The sequence below is a fragment of the Capsicum annuum genome, chromosome 4 (genome assembly GCF_002878395.1).
Source record: "Capsicum annuum cultivar UCD-10X-F1 chromosome 4, UCD10Xv1.1, whole genome shotgun sequence".
Classification (NCBI taxonomy): Eukaryota; Viridiplantae; Streptophyta; class Magnoliopsida; order Solanales; family Solanaceae; genus Capsicum; species Capsicum annuum.
The window spans coordinates 60,659,068-60,677,227 of record NC_061114.1 but is presented as its reverse complement, the minus strand read 5'-3'; the positions used below and the strand labels follow the sequence as shown (position 1 = coordinate 60,677,227).

Genomic DNA, 18,160 nt, shown 5'->3' with positions numbered 1-18,160 from the left:
AAATGAATTCCAATTTGTTGACTATTACTTAGAAAATCTTGCTCTATAATCTAGTTTGATCTTGTAGTCCAAATAATACCGTACGATGACGTATCTGAAATAGTAGTAATTAGTGAAATAAAAATACTTATACAAACCATTGAAGTAATTCCATCTCCTACGGTCCAAAGATAAAAATCTTTGTAATATTCTGAACCATTCATGAACATCACAATAAAAATGATTAAAACATTTGTAGCTCCTACGTAAATAAGTAGCTGCGCAACAGCAATAAAATAAGAGATAGATAGAATATAGAACAACAATGGACAAAAAAGAACCAACCCCAAGAAAAAGGCAAAATAAATTGAATTGGGAAGTAATACCACTCCTAGACCCCCTAATATAAAACCCGATCCTAGAAAGACTAAAAGAAAATCATGTATTGGTTCAGATAAATCTATTTTTTTTTATAAAATCTCAAAGATGAAGAATTTCATAACTTTATTGACCTGACCAGGAAAAAAGAAGTTTTTCTATTTTTTATGATACTTTTAAATCGTTAATTGAATGAAATTGTAATGGGTATGAATTGACGTAGATGCTTTTATTTTATTGGACCACTATCAATTCTTTATTCATCAAAAGAGTAGTTTAAACCTATCTATTTTTTATATCATTTATCTACTTTAAAACCATTACTATTATAATATAGAAATCCTTTTTTTTTTAATCTAAATTAAGCTAGGAGTCTCATTAAGCAACCACTAGTTTGAATTGACCAAGCAAAAATCTCATTCTTTTTTATACGAACTAAGCCTTCGTAATTCGTATTTTTTTTCGAATCAAATTAGGGATTTATTCATTGTTTATTTGAAGTAAATTCAAAGTTGTTCGAATTGTGTAATCATCAATTACTGACATTGGTAAGCGACCCAAAGCGATTTGATTATAATTCAATTTGTGGTGGTCATAAGTAGAAAGTTCATATTCTTCGGTCATTGATAAAAAATTTATTGGGCAATACTCAACACAATTACCACAGAATATACAGATTCCAAAATCAATACTGTAATTAAGCAATCATTTCTTTCGAATATCAGTTTCCAACTTCTAATCAACAACGGGTAAATCTATAGGACATACACGCACATATACTTCACAAGCAATGCATTTATCAAATTCAAAGTGTATTCAGCCTCAGAAACGTTTCGGTGTGATCAACTTTTGTAGGGGTATTGAATAGTTATAGGTAAACGATTGGCGTGGGACAGGGTAATCCTGAAACCTTGGTCGATGTATCTGGTGGCTCGTATTTTTTGTTGACCATAATTTATGAATTCAATTATCATAGGGAGAATATTTAGAATATCTATAAAAAAATATTTTATGCTTGTTTCTTTGTCTTGTTTGAGACAAGCCGTGAATCTAGAATATTATGGTCTTTTACAGTGAAAGAAGTTGGGACGAGGTTGTCAATAATAGATTACCTAGAGAAATAGGTAAAAGAAATTTCCACCCAGTAATTAATAGTTGGTCCATTCTCAGCCTCAGTAAAGTCCATCTTGTTGCAATAGGAATGAACAAAAACAAATAAGTTTTGGCTAATGTGATAAATATACCAATTAGTATTCCAAAGACTTTACCCTTTTTATTTATGCCAAATAGCTCAGGAATAATTATGTATAGAATAGAAAGATTCCAACCTCCCAAGTAAAGAACTGTTACAAATAATGAAGAAACTAGTAGATTCATATATGAAGCAATGTAAAATAAATCAAATTTGATACCTGAATATTCGGTTTTATACCCTACTACTAATTCTTCTTCTGCTTCTGGTAAATCAAAACATAATCTTTCACACTCGGCTAGAGAAGAAATTAGAAAAACAATAAACCCAATGGGTTGACGCCACAAATTCCACCCCAAAAATCATATTTTGACTGCGCTTCCACTATATCAACTATACTTAAACTGTTAGATAATCATAGTCAATAATAATATCACTGTGCCCATCACTATTACAGAACCGTACGTGAGATTTTCACCTCATATGGCTCCTCAGAGGTCACAAATAAATCTAAGGACCCTTTCCTACTCTTTATCTTGATATGTTTGTCAGATAGAGTCAAAATCTATCCTAAGGTCCTAAATTAAACCAATGGTATTCTGTCAGATATATTTAAAACTAATAAATAAGTGCTTCTTAATTGATCTCATCTTTTAAGAATTTTAATTTTTCTTTGTTAATTAATAACCTTATCATTAAATAAAATGCACTTTATAGCAATATCCTATATACATTTCAACTTCAGATTTTCAATTAGGAAAAAAATTAGAGAGTTCATTAGTTCATGAATCATGACAAAAATTTTCTCTCTCTAAATCGAAATCAAAATTTAATTTTAGGAAAGAAAGAATAAAAAAAAAGACATCCCCTCTTTTTGCTTTTGCAATTTGGTTCTTTTCTTTCTATTTTGATTTATTTTATTTGATTCTTATTCTCCTTTCTCAAAAGAAGGGCCTTTCTTTAACCAAAGTAAAAGATTACTTCATTCTTGATAATTATTTACTTACTAAGTGGATAGGAACATACTCTGGATCAGAATCATAGGGAGTACTTCTTGATCATTTCTACGAATGCAAAGCCCCAATTTGAATTCCTTTTATGTACAAAAATATCCTCTTGGATAACCTCCATAATCTCAATTACTAATCCTTTGTGTATCTTGGTCTTTCTAACCATCCACTCATTTTTGCTTTCAACCTCTCATTATGGAAATCCATCTATGGTAATAGACAGTAAAAACCCCATAAAGTTGATACAGTTGATCTTTTGAACCCGCTTTAAGCTATCATGGCAATTCATCAATCTTAGGGTAAACAATCTCTCTTGCGTATGTTTACTTTTTTCATCATTTGATTCTTGTACATAGGAAATGAGACTCAACCTTTTTACTGCAAATTTAGAAGCCATTTTCTTTCACTCATATAACTATCTGGTGTAGTTCATCAACTCAAATGCTAAAGAAAAATTAAAATATATATAATCAATCAAATCTTTTTATCCTTGTTTCTAGAGTTTCTAGAAAGAAAAGAATTTGAAGAAATTTTAGGTCTCGCCGAATCACACGTAGAGATATTGGTAACACACATAGAGCTAATGGTATATCATAACTAATTGATTGAGCAGCTGCCTGTAAACCACCTAAAAAGGAATATTTATTATTTGATCCATATCCCAACATAAGAAGTCCAACGGGAGCAATACTTGAAATGGAAATCTATTAAAAAACACCAATACTAAAATCAGCTAGAACAAGGTAATCGCCAAAAGGAATTACTGAATAACTTAGAAAGATAGATATTACTGCTATGGATGGTCTGACAATGAATAAACGAGTATCTCCTATAGATGGAATTAGGTTCTATTCAAAAGAAGTTTTGTCCCATTTTCTAAAGCTTGAAGAATACCTAAAGGGCTGGCATATTCAGGTCCGACACGTTGTTGTATTCATGCAGATATTTCTCTTTCTAAATAAAAAATTACTAGTACACCAATTTTGATTCCTAACACAAGAGTCAAAATAAGGACAAGCATCCATATGATCCCATAGGCTTCTGTTAAGGATTCCAATTTGGAAAAAGAATTGATAATCTCTATTTCTGTTGTATCAATTATCATTTCAACGATCAACTTCTCCCATAATGATATATATGCTACCTAGTATTATCATAGTATCTGCCAATTTCATTCTTTTAACTAACTGAGGAAGAATTTACAAATTGATAAAACCTGGTGGGCAAACTTTCTATCTCCAAGGAAAAACGCTCTGATCTCCTATGATAAAAATTCCCAATTCTCTTTTTGGGGATTCAAGTCACACATAAAGTTCTTGTTTCGACAAGTCAAAAGTTGGAGAAGGTTATTTTACTAATAAAACGATATTCAAAATCATTCCATTTAGGATCTTTTAATCTATCAAAACGTTGAATTTCTAAATTTTTGTAAGGCTCTCCTGGAATTCCTTCCAGAGCCTGTTGAATAATGTATATGGATTCTGTCATTTCATCAATTCGTACTAAATAACAAGCTAATGAATCCCTTCTCATTGCCATTGAACCTACCAATCAAATTCGTAATAAGACTCATAATGATTAAATTTATGAAGATCCCATTCTATTTCGGAAGCTCATAGCATTGGTCTCGATAAACCCTAATTTAATGCCTTGTCTTGCCCAATAATGCCTATGCCTTTAACTCATTCTAAAAAGATAGGATTTTGGGTAATAAGGTTTAGATACTCAGTAACCCCTATTAAAAATAATTGTAAAAATTCAAACATTTATCTACCTAGCCATAGGGTAGATCGGCAGCCACTCCTCCAATACAAAAATAATTATGCATCATTCGCATACCGGTAGCAGCTTCAAATAGGTCATATATCAATTCTCTTTCTCAAAAAATATAGAAGAAAGGCATCTGCACACCAATATCTGCCATAAAATGACCGAGCTATGACAAATGAGAAGCGATCCAACTCAACTCCAATATAACGACTCTGATATAGCTAGCCCTTCTAGGTACTTGAATATTGCCTAATTGTTTGGTTCCATTTATGGTTATTACTTCTGTGAACATAGTAGCAAATAATCCCAACGTGTTACATAAGGTAAATATTGTATGTTGTTTGGTTTTCCACAATTTTCTCCATCTCTCTATTTAAATAACCCAATAATGGTTCGCAGTCGACAATATCTTCACCATCTAGAGTAACGATGAGTCGAAGAACACCGTAAATTGATGGGTTCTGAGGCCTTATATTGACTATCATGAGGTCTTTTCTTGTAGTTGGTGCAGTCATAAGTTTTTTAACAATTCATTCTTCCATGAATTACTGAAAGTGAAAAGAAGTTCATCAAAATTTAATCAAAACATATAAGTGAAAATGAAATGACTCTTCAAATTAATCAAATTAACAAGTTTTTGTCTCTCGAATGTCCAACTGATTAATTAATTCTTTATAACGTACTCTATTTTTTTTGCCAAATAAGCTAGCAATCGTTGACGTTTTCCCAAAAATTTCTTCAAACCTCTCTGAGATAAATAGTCTTTTTTTGCAATTCTAAATGTGAAGTAAGTCTCTGTATCTTCATCAACTCAAATGCTGAAGAAAAATTAAAATATATATAGTCAATCAAATCTTTTTATCCTTGTTTCTAGAGTTTCTATAAAGAAAAGAATTTGGAGAAATTTTAGGTCTGGCCGAATCATACGTAGAGATATTGATAACACACATAGAGCTAATGGTATTTCATAACTAATTGATTGAGAAGCTGCCCATAAACCACCTAAAAAGGAATATTTATTATTTGATCCATATCCCGACATAAGAAGTCCAACGGGAGCAATACTTGGAATGGCAATCCATAAAAAAACACCAATACTAAGATCGGCTAGAACAAGGTGATCGCCAAAAGGAATTACTAAATAACGTAGAAAGATAGATATTACTGCTATGGATGGTCCGATAATGAATAAACGAGTATCTCCTGTAGATGGAATAAGGTTCTCTTTCAAAAGAAGTTTTGTCCCATTTTCTAAAACTTGAAGAATTCCTAAAGGGCTGGCATATTCAGGTCCGACACGTTGTTGTATTCCTACAGATATTTCTCTTTCTAACCAAATAATTAATAGTACACCTATTGTGATTCCTAACACAAGAGTCAAAATAGGGACAAGCATCCATATGATCCCATAAGCTTCTGTTAAGGATTCCAATTTGAAAAAAGAATTGATAGTCTCTATTTCTGTTGTATCAATTATCATTTCAACGATCAACTTCTCCCATAATGATATATATGCTACCTAGTATTATCATAATATCTGCCAATTTCATTCTTTTAACTAACTGAGGAAGAATTTGTGAATTGATAAAACCTGGTGGGCAAATTTTCTATCTCCAAAAAAAAATACTATGATCTCCTATGATAAAAATTCCCAATTCTCTTTTTGGGGCTTCAACTCTCACATAAAGTTCTTGTTTCGACAATTCAAAAGTTGGAGAAGGTTTTTTACTAATAAACCGATATTCAAAATCATTCCATTTAGGATCTTTTAATCTATCAAAACGTCGAATTTCTAAATTTTCGTAAGGCTCTCCTGGAATTTCTTCCAGAGCCTGTTGAATAATCTATATGGATTCTGTTATTTCATCGATTCGTACTAAATAACAAGCTAATGAATCCCCTTCTCATTGCCATTGAACCTACCAATCAAATTCGTAATAAGACTCATAATGATTAAATTTATGAAGATCCCATTCTATTTCGGAAGCTCATAGCATTGGTCTCGATAAACCCTAATTTAATGCCTTGTCTTGCCCAATAATGCCTATGCCTTTAACTCATTCTAAAAAGATAGGATTTTGGGTAATAAGGTTTAGATACTCAGTAACCCCTATTAAAAATAATTGTAAAAATTCAAACATTTATCTACCCAGCCATAGGGTAGATCGGCAGCCACTCCTCCAATACGAAAATAATTATGCATCATTCGCATACCGGTAGCAGCTTCAAATAGGTCATATATCAATTCTCTTTCTCAAAAAATATAGAATAAAGGCATCTGCACACCAATATCTATCATAAAATGACCGAGCCATGACAAATGAGAAGCGATCGACCTCAACTCCAACATAATGACTCTGAAATAGCTAGCCCTTCTAGGTACTTGAATATTGCCTAATTGTTTGGTTCCATTTATGGTTATTGCTTCTGTGAACATAGTAGCTAAATAATCCCAACGTGTTACATAAGGTAAATATTGTATGTTGTTCGGTTTTCCACAATTTTCTCCCTCTCTCTATGTAAATAACCCAATAATGGTTTGCAGTCGACAACATCTTCACTATCTAGAGTAACGATGAGTCGAAGAACACCGTGCATTGATGGTTCTGAGGCCCCATATTGACTATCATGAGGTCTTTTCTTGTAGTTGGTGCAGTCATAAGTTTTTTAACGATTCATTCTTCCATGAATTACTGAAAGTTAAAAGAAGTTCATCAAAATTTAATCGAAACATATAAGTGAAAATGAAATGACTCTTCAAATTAATCAAATTAACAAGTTTTTGTCTCTCGAATGTCCAACTTATTAATTAATTCTTTATAATGTACTGTATTTTTTTTGCCAAATAAGATAGCAGTCGTTGACGTTTTTCCAAAAATTTCTTCAAACCTCTCTGAGATAAATAGTCTTTTTTGTGCAATTCTAAATGTGAAGTAAGTCTCTGTAGCTTATTGGTGAAATTGAATACTTGAAATTCAACAGATCCTCTCTTTTCTTCTTGAGAAATAACTCAAATGACAGAATTTCTTACCCTAAATGAATTTCCCCTTTCTTTATTTTACAGATATGGATTTTATCAAATTTTATCGATTAGTAATAAGAAAGCCAGTAATTTCAATGTGGTATATAGACTTAATTTTCTTATGAACCCCTAATTTTATAAATCCCAATAAATTAATCAAATTTAAAATTTGATTCAGATAGGAATCCAAAAAGAAAAAGTTGGTAGGTACATTTTTTTCATTCACAAAAATGAATAATTTAAACCTAAAATTCAAAAATGAAGAAGATTACGTTGATTCATTTCTAGATCTAATTGATACCTTATTGATTTAGTATCATCTACTCGAATTAGATTCGAATGAGATGTAAGACAAAGCATGTGTGCACTTTTTTTTCTTTCAGATACTCTATACGAGATAGGGTATATAGTAATATCAATTAATTTTCAATCCTGGATAAATATGTATCCTTAAGATACTAAAACGGATACCAATGTTGGTATCTAACCAATAACGATTCATACAAGCTAAATCTTCTAATCGATAATTAGGCAAAAGAAAGAACTTTATTTTAATTAATTCATTTTTATCTTTATAAAGAGGTTTTCTTTCATCCAAAAATTTACTCCAGTTTTTTACATTGGTTTCATTGGAAAATACCGAATTTCTATCGACGCCATTCCAATTCGAAGAATTAAAAAAACTTTGAATTCTCAATTCTCTACGATGTCTAGACCATAAAATATTTTCAGGAACAAGCATATCAAAATAATTTTTGTCTGTATTTATTCTTTGAGTTTGAGGTTGCAGAATGAATTCATCAAAATTATTTTTATCAACATATCTTTGATCTCGGTATCTTTGATTAGTTTGGTGTTTACTTTTATGAACCAATGAAATACCTACGGTTTGATACATAATAAATTGTTCATTATTTTTTACAGACAATCGAATAGGTTCGATAATCAATAACCCTTTCTTCATCAATTCTGTAAGATGTAAATTCTCCTGAATCAGCATTATATCCAAACTCATTTCTCTCTTTTGAATTGGCGATATAGCAACTTTGTTTGGGTTTATCAGTCGAAGCAGGAGACAATATACCTTTACATTTTCGATTATTCTTTGATTCAAAGTATTGTTCCATCTCAATTGAAAAAGAAAATAACATTTCAAGAACAAATCTAGTTCTGCTTCCATGTTGCTTTTGTATTATTTTTTATTTTTATCCTTCTTTGTGTTTGATTCCGCGTAATCTTTTTCAAGATCGTTTTGATGTTTTGAGAAAACAGGGCCCAGATTTCCTTTGTTTTCTATATCTGATTCATGCTCTCTTTTTCCTTGACTTGCAGGTTCTTTTGCTTCTTGAATTCGATTCTTTATTCTTTTATTTGATGGTAGAAAAAAGTTTTTTTTTGTTTTTATTGATATTTTGATTTTTACTAACATTTTCATTTGTATTCAAATTTTAAAGGAATAATTTGCTTGGTATAATCCACGATTTTATTTTATATACATTATAAAGTAGTACAAATTCTGGAAAGAACCAAATTTCATATCCAATATGGGATGGTTAAATATTTTTTCATTCATTCCCATCCAATCAAAAAAAAAAATTCAAATTTTTTTTGTTTTTTTCTGGATTTTGATGAGTTGTAAGATAAAAAAAGGTCCTTTTTTCTTAATTGTTTCGTAATTATTAATACCAATTTTCGTATTTCAATTACTATTGGTATCGATCTTAACACAGGCCTCAATATCTCTTTTTGTTTAACAGAAAAATGGAGAATTTTTCAATCAAAATATTTTCTATATTTTCTATAGAGATTTCTTTCTATATGTAGAAGATTGCGTTATATTAGATAATTATTGATATAAAAATTGTCGGGCATATCAAAAGGGTTGTGTTTGGGCGTGTTGGAATTATAAGAAGTTTCAAAGTTCTTATTTACTTGAAAGGGTAATCTAGAAATAAATGAGTAACTTTTATTTTCATTATCAATCAATTTATATGATAAAAGATCATATCTATAACATTTTTTAAAATTATTTTTTTGGTTTGATAATGAATAGAGTTCAGAATCATTTTCTTTTTTGTAATGAATTAATTGGTCTTTTTCATATGAATTCCATTTGTTTAAGTTTCTATTTTTATTTTGAGCCATACAACTTTGATTAACTCTAGTTCTCCATTTTTTTGGCATTAATCTAGACCATCTATTCTTAGATAAATCGTATTGATAATGTTGTCTTAATCAGTTTTTCCATTGATTGATTCTATAACTCTGAGGTTTTTTATGTTTTAATTCAGAATGAAATATTCCTAGTGTTCTAAAATAGTCCTTTATTTTAGTCTTAAGGAAAAAAGACGTACTGTTATATTGAAGAACAGATTTAAATTTAGACAAATTAATAACTTGAGTTTATGATAATTTGTAAAATACATATGCTTGTGACAAGTAGGATAAATCAAAAAAACTACGTGAATTTTTCTTACTAATTTTATAAATATTATAAAGTGATTTTTTTATAGTTGAAATAAAGATAAAGATAAAGTTAATTTTGTTTTTATTATTAATTTTTTCTTTCTTTATTTCATTATTGGAAATGTATTTCTCAATCAATTTCTTTGTTGATTTAAGGAGTTGTGTATTAATTCTTGGAATATTAATGATAGATAAAAATAGATCGATTTATAATCTTTGACTGAATAATTTTCTAAAATAATGGAATTGACATATTAATCGAGTATTTCCTTTTTTTAATATTTGAAAAATATTTTTTGGCGATTTAGGACTAATGTCTATTTTTGGAGTTACTTTCTTTTTCTCTTTTGTAATTCTTTCTATTTGATTTTTTATTGTAATTGGTCTATCAGTCAAATCCTTCATTTTGATTTCTATCAGTGAAGAATTTGACCAATTTCCAGATTCAATTTGACTAAATGATTCATTAATTATTTGATTACTAGTTAGATAATCTTTTTCTTTTTTTGTTTCATTCGATTAAGATATTTCTTTGAATCTAAATAATACAATTGGATTTATTTTTGAAATTTCTTTTTTTATTTTTTTAGAAATAGAATATTTTTATAAGCCATTTTTTGGTTTCTTTTGAAACTCTTCAAAATAATTTTGTTTTTCCTTTTAAAACTTTTCGAGTTATAGTTATAAAAGTTATAAAATATTTCTTTTTTAATTGTCCAAAATTTTTTCCGAGTTCCTTAAAAATGGGCTCAAAAAAGAAAGGGCGCTTTCGAGGAGAACCAAAGGGAAGTTCAGCTTCCATTCCCAAAACTGTTAAAAAACAAAAATCATCTTTTTGTGTTTTCTTTTTCATCAGCTTTTCACGGGAGGGGTGCAGTTTAGATAAATACCAAGGTTTCAGACAAAAAGGAAATAAAATTTTAATCTGAATCCCATCTCTTAACCAATTTTTTGGAAATTCTATTTTTGATAATTGAACATCATTATAAGTACATTTAATATGCATTTCTCTATTCCATTCCTGCAAATCCTCAGATTATTCAGGAAGTTGCAAAAATAACATACGCCCAAGATTTTTGGATATTATTAATGAAGGTAATACAACATATTTTTAAAGAATTGATTGAGTTATTAACATGTAACCTCTTATTATTTGCGCACAAAGAATGTTATCCCAGTCTTCTGCTATCGCTAGCCGTGTTTTTTCCTTTCTGGTGTTCTCCTTTTTTTTGTCCTTTCTTTTTTCTCTTCTCTTTTTGTTTGTTCTTCTTTAGACTCTAGAATCTTGAATTCTCCTTCTTTACCTGTCCAATTTCAAAAAATTGGTTTAATCAGTCCAAAGATATCAAAAGAAAAAAACAGAGGGAGGGTTATTTTATTGATAAAAAGGGGGGAATGCGCATTTGCTTGAAATAGTTTTCAAATAACTGTTTTTCGCCTTTGAGCCCGCATAGAGCCTGTAATTATACCTCACCAAAAATCAGATTGTTGCGAATAGATTATTAAAGGCACTTCCTCGTTAGTCTCATCAGGATCCTTCTTCTCGTTGTTGCCAGTAAAAATAACTACACATTTGAATTTTCTTAAACGAATCTAATAATCTATTAATAGGCCATCTTCAAATTTACCCAATTGTTGGTTCAATTCGGTGATTAATTTACATGACCAGTGAGGTTTATTTTTACTGATTTCATTTATTCCAATCGATTTGTTTCCAGATTTTGTCTCATTAGGATCAATTATGTTGAATACAAATTTAAAAAATTTAGTTCTTTTTGCTGAATTCATTCTTACCTGTTCTTGGTCTGAAAATAAAGAAAGGTCTTTCAAATTTAAACTCGATTTTGGTTCATTACCAAATTCATTGATTAAAGTTAAGAACTCATCAATTTCTGTTGATAATGATTTTTTATCAATCATATCCACTTTTTGTTCAAATTCTTGGTAATTAGTATTCGGAAGAAAGATAGTATGAATCCTATTTAGTCTAACTCTCTCTTTCAAATTTTCTAGAGAATTATTGTTTATGATTGAAGGTGAAACCCCTTTTTTGATTGTTCCTCAATATGGTCCATTTAACAAAGGATCATACATTTTAGGCATGTATTCTTTTTTAGTATCATCATTACACAATCTAGTCTTTGTTTCAAGTATATCCAGAGAAAGAGATTCCTTGTCTAGAACTTCAAGTCGATTTAAAAATTCCTTATTCAGATTATTATTTTTTCTTTGTTGGTAGAAACATACTGATTATCCAATTCATGAGGGAGTGTTTTTTGGAGTGACAATAGGGATATCTTTATTTTTATCATTTTTCAAAAAGTTGATATACTTGGCGGGTATGTAAAAGATATTCTTTGTTTTCCATCACTTTTGTGTCAAAAAAATATTGTGACATTTCAGTTCTTATGGCTTGCTCAAATCGATTATTCTTTACATAGAAAAATGGTCGATTCCACGGATTATAATCGAAAATAATACTCACAAGAGGTTTTTGAAACACGAAGAGGTCTTGATTTTCATTTTTTATCAAGCAATTTCAATTTAAAATTTTCTGGATTACCTTTGTTATTGTTATTATTATTATTCAGATAAGAATCTTTTTTATCATAAATTTCACAATTACTAGTATTAATATTTTTATAGCCTCTCTCTGTAAGGTGAAAGTGGAATTTATACTTTATTTTGTCCTTTCCATTCACTCGAATTTCTTCCCTTTCATCGATTTTTTCCGGATCCGACCCTTATTTCGTAAAAAGGGAAGGAGAAGGATAAGGATCTTCTTCAGTGGATCCCTCTTGTTCCTGTTTAGTCCCCTTCATTTTGGAAAAAGTTTCTACATCTCTTTCTTCCTCACCTTTCTCTCTTTCTTCTGTTTTTGAGGCCTCTTTCAGTTTCTTAGCTTCTCTCAGTTTCTTAGTAAGAATGGGTAAGGGCATTCTGCCTAAATAGTAGACACAGGTAATAAATAAGACAATACTAAAGATCCCAGCCATAGAATTTCTCAATTCTAACACAAGGTACTTATTAGATCGAATGTACTTATTCGATCTAATAGAATGATTTTGCCGTATCCAGACTAATACCAATCCAAGCCATTTCATGAATAAAATGTGACCAATTAACCAACCAACAAAACCACTTATTACAAATAAGATCTTGTTGTTGTATTGAAAGAGATAAATGTTGACTAATCTGGCTAACATTGAACTTGGTAAAATTAAATGGTTGAGTAATTGAAAAATGAGATTATTCAGGAATACACATTAAATGCTGAGATTACACATTGAATTTTTGGTAGTAGATCCATAATCAAAAAAGTGTTTGTGATTGTTCCAGAAGAAATAAAACAAAAGATATGGTAGAGCTAGGACAGTTATTATATGAGGTCTACCCAATGCTAAATGCAGAGGCGCATAATAGATCGATATGAACATCATGAGCTATCTCGTAATAAAACTAGTTGTTGTTGATACCTTCTTCTCAGTTCCTTCTTCTATAACCAGAGCTCGGAGAAGAAAGAGATAAGAGGGCCCTATGGAGAATGTGGTCAGAAATCCATAATAGATTCCGACTACAACGACCGAATTGATTATCTTCATGCATAAGGATACTAGATTACCTAGAAGAAAAGATTGAAAAATCATCAAAAACCTCCCTTTCTTTTCTAATGCAATTTCTAGATTATTATATGATGATTTTTTCACTTTCCATATATAGAAAAGAAAAAAAAAAGAGATAGACTAGAAACGGCATCTATTATGTCAATGAGACCAAATGGATATTAAATGAATGGAAATGGGATATGGATGGAATATAATAAAATAGATCCACTTTGAGGTTCCTTCTGAAATGAGGCATGTAAGAGAGCCATAACGAAGAAGTTTTGAGAGTTACGAAGGAAGCTTCAAGCTCATATTGGTCATGGGTTGGGAATAGGAATTGAACTCTATGAGATCAAATCTCCTATTATTCCTCAGTAGCTCAGTGGTAAAGCGGTCGGTTGTTAACCGATTGGTCGTAGGTTCGAATCCTACTTGGGGAGATTTGATTGATTCTGAATTAAAGAATTCAGAATAAAAGGGCTTGCTTTGCTCGTTAACAGTAGGTAACCCCTTACCTGTCTTTGTTTCTATTGCATTCTATCTCATCGTATCACATTTTATTCTGCGAGATTAGAAAAACACCATCAATACCTCGGTCTAGGTCCGAGATAATCCTTTGTTCCATAGCAATGGGGTGGAGATATTTATAACTATCCAATTAAGAAGTCTCAGATGTACTAGCACTGCATCTTTGATGCAGTCATTGATTCTCCCGAGAGTTCACAATTGCCGTGAGCAAAGATATTAATGACGAGGAAGGCTTTTTTGTTATGCTACTAATACTTTCTCTATTTTTCTGCCCAATACTAGCTGAGGAAGTGTTATGGGGCATAAAAAAAATATGTCGATCGGGCATACGATGTGTAATGATTCCCCTATTCATGATAAATAAAAAGAGAAAAAGAATAACCATTCCATTTTGACAAATGACCCACACCCAAGTTCCATAGCTTTTGGTTCGCTATCCCGATCATGATTTTCCTACCCCTAGAAGGAAAGGTACTTCCCTTTTGGTCTGGTTGTTGGCAAGAAGGAATTCGAATCCCCAACACCAGGGTTCGTAGCCATGTGCTCTAATCCTCTGAGCTACAGGCCCTATCCCATCTCTACTAGATCGATTCCCGAGAGTATCCTAAAAAAAGAACCTTTTCTCTCCCTAACCATTTTGGATTAAAAAGATGTAAAAGCGCATTTATCTCTATAAGAAGGGTGCGTTCCGAGGTGTGAAGTGGGAGAGAAGGGATGTCACAATTGGGGTTTTGAATAAAATGACCTTTTGATTTTTCATTTTTTTTGTTTTCATATTGAATAAGAATGACAGGTGTTAAGCTTTTTATCGTCCTAGCATCGAGCTATTTTTCCGTAGGACCTCCCCTATAGTATCGTCACCACAGTAGATTTTAACCCCAAGTTCGAGATAGATTGGTGTGTTTCCTCTACGCCTAGGACACCAGAATATCAAACCATGAACGAAGAAAGACAGAGAGAAAAACATATTAGCTAGTGATTGTGAGGCCCTAATTCTTGACTAAATGGGACACCAAAGACCTCTACCCTTCTATCCCTTGGATAGATAGAGAGGGGGGCAGAGGTTTTGGTTTTTTCATGTTCTCAAAGATTTGAACAATGAAAATAGATGGCAAGTCCCTGATCAAATTGATCAGGTCATGTAGGAACAAAGTTCAAATCTACCGGTCTGTTAGGATGCCTCAGCTTCTTACATCATTGTACTTCCACTTGACACCTATCATAATGATAAACGGCCCGTCTCGCCGTGACCTTTTCTTGAATTCTCAAAAATCTTTTGTCGCTGCATCGCCACAGGGGCAGAGAACCCATCGCTGTCTCGGCTGTGCTACCGAAAGCTCTGGGAAAGTCGGAATAAGAGAGCACTCATCTTGGTGTAGGTTTACTACTAAGATGCTTTCAGTAGTTATCCACTCCATACTTGGCTACCCAGCGTTTACCGTGGGAACGATAACTGGTACACCAGAGGTGCGTCCTTTCTAGTCCTCTCTTACTAGGGAAAGGTCCTCTCAATGCCCTACACCCACACCGGATATGGATCGAACTGTCTCACAACGTTCTAAACCCAGCTCATGTATCGCTTTAATGAGCGAACAGCCCAACCATTGGAACATACTACAGCCCCAGGTGGCGAAGAGCCGACATTGAGATGCCAAACCTTCCGATCAATGTGAGCTCTTGGGGAATGTCAACCTGTTATCCCTAGAGTAACTTTTATCCATTGAGCAACGGCCCTTCCACTTGGTACTATCAGATTACTAAGGCTGACTTTTGTCCTTGCTCTATGGGTGGGTCTTGCAGTCAAGCTCCCTTCTGCCTTTGCACTCAAGGGCCAATCTCTGTCTGGCCTGATAAAACATTTGGATGCCTCTGTTACCTTTTGGGAGGCCTATGCCCCATAGAAACTATCTACCTAAGACTATTCCTTGGCCCGTAGGTCCCGACACAATGTTAGAATTCTAGCCCTACCAGAATGGTATCTCACTGATGGCTCGCCCCCCTCCCCCCTCCTAGGAAGGAGGCCTTCTTTTCCTTCTATCTAAGCTGTGCAGGAAAGGCCCAAAGCCAATCCCAGGGAACAGTGAAACTTCATAGGGTCTTTTTATCCAGGTGCAGGTAGTCCGTATCTTTACAGACATATCTATTTCACCGAGCCTCTCTCCGAGACAGTGCCCAAATCATTAAGCTTTTTGTATGGGTCTGAACTTACCTAACAAAAAATTTTTCTACCTTACGACCATTATTGTTATGGTCACCATTCACCGGGGCTACGGTCGCTGGCTCTCCTGTTATCAGGTCACCAACTTCCTTGACCTTTCGGCACTGGGCAAGCGTCATCCCTCATACATGGTCTTACGAATTTACAGAGACCTATGTTTTTGGTAAATAGTCATCCGAGCCTTGTCATTTCCACCCCCTTTGTGATGTAAAGAGGCCCCCCTTCTCCCAAAGTTATGGGGCTTATTTTCCGAGTTCCTTAGAGAGAGCTGTCTCGCACCCCTAGGTATTCTTTACCTACCCACCTTTGTCAATTTCGAGTATAAGTACCCTCTTGCTCAAAGTCATTTAATTTTTTCCTGGGAGTATGGCATGGGTTACTTCAGCATCGTAGTGCCTGGTATTCGAACATTGGTTTGAGGCATTTTATCTACCCCTTCTTACCTTGAAAAACACAGGGACAACTTACATTCTTGAACTGATAACCATTTTTCGGCTAACCTAGCCTCCTCCGTCCCTCTGGACTAACAAGGGGTAGTATAGGAATATTTACTTATTGTCCATCGACTACACCTTTTGGCCTGATCTTAGGCCCTGACTCAACCTCTATGGACGAACCTTATGGAGGAACCCTTAGGTTTTTGGGGCATTAGATTCTCACCAAAATTGCGTTACTCAAGCCGACATTCTTGCTTCTGCTTCGTCCTCCACCGCTCATGCGGAGGCTTTCATCTAAGGTAGAACGCTCCCCTATCGATGTATTTTTACACCCCACAGCTTCGGCAGATCACTTAGTCCCATTCATCTTTACTGTAAGAGCGCTCGATCAGTGAGCTATTATTTACTATTTCAAGGGTGGCTGCTTCTAGGCAAACCTTCTGGCTATCTCCGCACCCCTACCTCCTTTATTACTGAGTGGTCATTTAGGGGCCTTAGCTGGTGATCTGGGCTTTTTCCTCTTGATGATGAATCTTATCCCCCATTGTCTCATTAACCAACTTTGACCCCTCTTTTTTAAGGCCATACCTAGTATTCAAAGTTTGCCTCGATTTGGTACCGTTCTCGCAGCCCACACCAAAATAGTGCTTTAGCCCTAAATGTCTAGTCAATTGTTTCGCCTCAATGAATTTTGAGGAGAACCAGCTGGCTCTGGGTTTGAGTGGTATTTCAACCCTAACCACAACTCATTCGATAATTCTTCCACATCAGTCGGTTCGGACCTCCACTTGTTTCACCCAAGCTTCATCCTGGTCATGGATAGATCACCCAGGTTCAGGTCCATAAGCAGTGACAATTGCCCTATGAAGACTCATTTTTGCTACGGCTCTGGTGGGTTCCCTTAACTAAGACGCTACCTATAAGTCATCGGTTCATTTTTCAATAGGCACGCGGTCAGAGCCCTAGCTCCTCCCACTGCTTGGGAGATTATGGTTTCATGTTCTATTTTACTCCCCAATGGGGGTTCTTTTCACCCTTCCCTCATGGTACTACTTCGCTATCGGTCCTTAGGAGTATTTAGCCTTGCAAGGTGGTCCTTGCTGATTCACACGAGATTCCACATGCCCCATGCTACTCGGGCTAGAGCATAAGCTAGTGATGCTTTTGGCTACTGGACTTTCTCCATCTCGGGTTCAGCATTTAGGTTCTTTGCCTAGCTGCACGATGCTTGTATTGCTCTCCCACAACCCTATTTTCATAGTTTAGGCTGCTCCCATTTCGCTCGCCGCTACTACTGGAATCGCTTTTGCTTTCTTTTCCTCTGGCTACTAAGATGTTTCAGTTCGCCAGGTTGTCTCTTGCCTGCCTATGGATTCAATAGCAGTTCAAAATGTTTTCCTATTCGGGAATCTCTGGATCTATACTTATTTTCTACTCCCTAAAGAATTTTGTCGATTACTATGCCCTTCCTCATCTCTGGGTGCCTAGGTATCCACTACAAGCCTTTCTTCGTTTGAACCTCGCCCTTCACTTTTAAGGCTATGCCAGCCTAAGG

At 33.6% G+C, this 18,160-nt stretch overlaps 1 non-coding gene and 2 pseudogenes across 1 annotated transcript; 2 read left to right on the top strand and 1 right to left on the bottom strand.

The window, feature by feature from the left end:
* Nucleotides 1-11,745: 11,745 nt before the first annotated feature.
* On the bottom strand, nucleotides 11,746-13,464 carry LOC124898154 (annotated as a pseudogene).
* A 326-nt stretch (nucleotides 13,465-13,790) lies between these two features.
* On the top strand, nucleotides 13,791-13,862 carry TRNAN-GUU. Its single transcript has one exon. It is a non-coding gene; the product is annotated as a tRNA-Asn (tRNA).
* Nucleotides 13,863-14,394: 532 nt separating this feature from the next.
* On the top strand, nucleotides 14,395-16,903 carry LOC107868996 (annotated as a pseudogene).
* The last annotated feature ends 1,257 nt before the right edge of the window (nucleotides 16,904-18,160 follow it).